We start from the raw sequence: 4,603 nt of genomic DNA, 5'->3' as shown, positions 1-4,603 counted from the left end.
TGCTTTTCTCAGCGGAGCCTCCATTAGTAGTAGGATTAGGATTATTAAACACATGATCATCGGCAGAACATTCACCCCCATGATCAAAAGAATTTAATAACTCCAGAGAAAGTAATAGAATTTCAGCACGAAGACGAGCGCCGGCGTTTGGGTGGAGGCTAGCAAAGGGAAAAATATTTTCATAAAAAACAACATCTCTGGAGATATAAACACGTCTAGTAGATATATCAAGACATTTAAACCCTTTTGTAGATTGCTATACCCAAGGAAAGCACATTGCTTAGACCGGAATTGAAGCTTGTGATTATTATAAGGTCGAAGGTTGTGCCAGCAGGCACACCCAAAAATTCGAAGGATAGAATAGTTGGGTTTTTCATGAAATAGTTTTTCAAAGGGTGTCTCAAAGTTGATAACCTTGCTAGGGATTCGGTTTATCAAGTAGGTGGCAGCGATGAAGGCCTCATCCCAAAACTTTAAGGGCATGGAGGCTTGAGCAAGAAGGGATAGACCCACTTCGACAATGTGTCGATGTTTTCTCTCAGCTGACCCATTTTGTTGGTGAGCGTGAGGGCATGAGACATGGTGAGATATGCCTATCTTGGTGAAGGAGTTTAACTTTTCGTACTCCCCTCCCCAATCTGTTTGTAGAGCAAGAATCTTACGATCAAATTGACGTTCTACTAAATGTTGAAAGTCATGAAACTTTTGGAAGACTTCAGACTTGTGTTTGATCAAGTATATCCATGTGAATTTACTGAAATTGTCAATGAAACTCATATAATATTTCTTCCTTCCTACTGTTTCAACAGCAGGACCCCAAGCATTAGAAAACACAAGTTCTAAAGGGAACTTTGATTCACTTATTGACTTATGATAAGGCAAGTGGTGACTTCTGCCTTTTTGACAGGCGTCACATACAGAATCTTTATTGAAAGAATTTGCACATGGGAGATTATTCTTGCTAATGATTTTGCTAACAATAAGAGGAGATGGGTGGCCTAGACGTCGGTGCCACCTATCCGGAGATAGCTTGGTGACACTGAGCATGTGCTTCTTGACGTCGGATCCCGTGTGCCTAACCAGATAGAGTCCTCTTCTACCCCTGCCTCGAAGGAGCACCTTCTTTGTTCCCCGTTCCTTGACAAGAAAAGAATAGGGATGAATTTCAACAAAGGAATCGTTGTCAACAGCAAGGCGGCTAGCGGAAATTAGGCTTTTGTTGGCCTTAGGTACATGAAGGATGTTGTTTAGAAGAAGATCACGATCAAGAGTGTGAATAGTCAAATGACCAATGTGTTTGATAACCATACCTGATCCACTGGCAGTATGAATCTGCTCTTTCCCAGTGTAGCGGTCGCGCACGGTCAGCTTTTCCATGTCTCATGTGATGTGATTGGTGGCATCACTTTCCAAGTACCAGTTGGTGTCCACCCCGTACTGTGGTGCAGCGAGGTTGGCCGACTTCTCCTCCACACCTTGGTAGGATTCGTCGTAGCGCTTCCAGCACTTCCAGGCTAGATGGCCCATCTTGCCACAGATCTGGCACTGGACCCTAGGGACAGAGGCATGGTTGTTGTAGTTGCCCCCGCCACCGCCGTTTGTTGCCACTGTGTCCGCCACTGCGACCTCCTGGTTTGGAGTAGCCGCCGCGCCCGCCGCGGTCACCACCATTGATGCCTTGTCTGCGGCCGCAATCACCACCGCCACCGCCGTTTCTGCGGCCTCGAGTCGTGGCGTTGGCAGAGGATTGGGACCCTCCGCCTCGAAAATTTAGACTCGTTTCGAAGCTTAGCAGCTGTGAAAACAGCTCGACCACGGTCACCGGCTCCACCCGGGAACACATGGCGGACACCACTGGGTCGAAGTCTTCATCTAACCCGGCCAGGTTGTGAGAGACGATGTCGTCGCCATCTACCCTCTTCCCTACAGCGATCAGTTCATCAGAGAGGGACTTGATCTTCCCGACGGAGTCGGTGATGGAGGAGATGCCCTTCTGCAGGTTGGCGAGGGCGATCCAGACGTTGGTGGTTTGGGAACGGGTGTGAGATGCAAGCATCCCTTCCACCGTGTTCTAGAGTTCAGCAAAGGTGTGACATGAAGCAACCTGGATGGCTATCTCACGAGGAAGTGTCGTCAGGAGATAGGAGAAGACTTGTTGATCTTGTGCATATTGAGGAAGGCAGTCCAGGTTGCCTGTAGCTTGTGATCAACTTGGGCAAGAGGACCCTGCCTGTAATATGGTTCAGTGTCAAACACTGGCTCTTCCTGCTCTCTCACTCTCTCAATGATCATGTTGTGCAAGATGACACAGCAAGTCATGACTTCCCACATTTGATCTTTCGACCAGGTCAGGGCGGGGTGCCGGACAACAGCAAATCGAGATTGGAGCATACCAAATGCCCGCTCGACATCCTTCCTACAAGCCTCCTGACACTTGGCAAAGTAGGAGTTCTTGCCTCCTGGCACAGGGTTTGAGATAGTCTTCACAAATGTGGACCATCTCGGAGAGATGCCATTTTCTAGGTAGTATCCCTTGTTGTGGTGGCGCCCATTGACCTCGAAGTTCACCGGAGGAGCATGACCTTCAACAAGCTTGGCAAAGACATTTGAGCACTCTAGTACGTTGATGTCATTGTGAGTTCCTGGCATGCCAAAAAAGGAGTGTCAAATCCAGAGGTCCTGTGTGGCCACTGCCTCAAATACCACACTGCAAGCTCCTTTCGCGCCTTTTTACATCCCCTGCCAAGCAAATGGACAGTTTTCCATGCCCAATGCATGCAGTTGATGCTTCCAAGCATCCTAGGAAATCCTCTTAGTGCATTATGTGCTAGGATCCGAGCAGTGTCTTCGGCATTGGGTGATCGCAAGTATCGTGGTCCAAAACACTGCCACCACTGCCTTGCAGAACTTGTACAAACAGTCAATGATGGTGGACTCGGCCATGCGTCCATAGTCTTCCTGTATATCACTGGGAGCTCCGTATGCAAGCATCCTCATAGTTATCGTGCACTTTTAGAGTGAGGTGAATCCAAGTGTGCCGGTGCAATCCTTCTTGCACTTAAAGTAGCTGTCGAACTCACGGATGGAATTCACAATCCCGAGGAAGAGCTTTCGGCTCATCCGATAACGGTGCCGAAATACTTTCTCGCCATGCAGTGGAGCGTCGGCGAAGTAGTCGGCATAGAGCAAGCAATAGCCTTCCAGTTGATGCCTCTACTTTGCCTTCAGCCGGCCCAGCGCCGAGCCACATCGCCGCGGCTTTGCATTGCTCGCGAACAAGCCGGCCAGAGCGGCGAGGACCATGAGGTGCTCTTCGTCCTGGGCGTCGGCATCGACTTCCTCCTCCAGCAGCGCCGCGAACGCCTCCTCGTCGTCCGAGTCCATCGCCGAGCAGACAAATCGCCGAACACCTGTCGGGCGTGGTAGGCGCGCAGCCGCCGGTATCCCCGCCTGCTTGGCCGGAGCACCGGAAAGCTCGCCCAGGAGCAGGGTGGAGGCTGCCGCGGCGAACCCTCTCTTTTCCGGCGAGGGAAATTGCCTTTTCTAGAGGCGGTGGGCAGGTAGGCGGCGCTGGGATAGGCACGACGGCGGAAGGGGGCATGCACGCGGCGGGGGGGGGGGGGGGGGGGGCGAATCTGGACATGCAAAATTTCGCCTGACAGTGATGGCCCAGGCGCGGTTTTTCCTTCCACCGGAGCCCCCAAGCGCCCCCCCCCCCCCCCATGCGCTGGGTTCGGCCTGGGATCGCCGGGCCAAAAAATGGGTCGAACCGGCGGAATTCGGCATCCTGGGGTAACCTGGTTTTTTTTGGCGTTTGTGCAAAAAAACTCGCCCTGAGAAGCCTGTTGGAGGCGCGAGTGGAGATGCTCTCAGACGCTGGGCTAGCAGCGCCGATGCCGTGAGCGAGGAGCACATTCGGGGGCGCACGAGCATGCCAAGGATGGCCAGAAAGGACGTCGAGGAAGACGCGGAATCATGGAGGAAAACATCGTCGTACACAGGGCAAAGCGTGCACGGGAATAGGGAGAAATTTAAGAGAGAGACGTCGAGGAAGACAAAGGAATCATGGAGAAAGACGTCCCGTCACACTTTCTCGACCCATTTCGTTTAGCACGTTTCACCGACTGTCGGCACAATTAGCCAATAGCAGCGGCGGTACCAGAACTATAAACCAGTGATGTCATGTCAACGGTAATTCTTCTCTAAATCTTGCAGTATTTCTGAAGTTGTCCATGAAATTTTACTTGTATATATTTAAAAGGTTACGATCAAAAGTTGTGTGGTCATTTGACTACAGAGCCAAGCGAAGCTGCAGGACGACAAAACGTTCCAGTGTATCCGTACACGTGGGAGCTCAAATCGTTGTAGATGAGCATACATATCTCCATTTTGTTGTCCCTTCCGTTTACAATGATAAACTTTTTGTGGATCCTGTTCTCCTCATATATTTCCCACGGGATTTTTGAAGGAGCCTTTCTTAAAAAGGAGATGATGAACATTTTTAAAGGCAAACACATATTAGGAGGAGTCTTTATCAAGATGATGTGTATTCACAAAGACAAACATTGATTAGGAGGAGTGTTAGGAATTAATGAAATACATT

General features: G+C 50.2%; 1 non-coding gene across 1 annotated transcript; it reads right to left on the bottom strand.

Annotated features, from left to right (window-relative positions):
• Positions 1-1,779: 1,779 nt before the first annotated feature.
• On the bottom strand, positions 1,780-1,918 carry LOC120973013 (small nucleolar RNA Z247). The gene has a single exon (XR_005767141.1). It is a non-coding gene; the product is annotated as a small nucleolar RNA Z247 (small nucleolar RNA).
• Positions 1,919-4,603: the final 2,685 nt, after the last annotated feature.

The sequence above is a fragment of the Aegilops tauschii genome, chromosome 1 (assembly GCF_002575655.3).
Source record: "Aegilops tauschii subsp. strangulata cultivar AL8/78 chromosome 1, Aet v6.0, whole genome shotgun sequence".
NCBI lineage: Eukaryota > Viridiplantae > Streptophyta > Magnoliopsida > Poales > Poaceae > Aegilops > Aegilops tauschii.
Note: the sequence above shows the minus strand (reverse complement) of the source record. Positions and strands in the feature narration are given on the sequence as shown.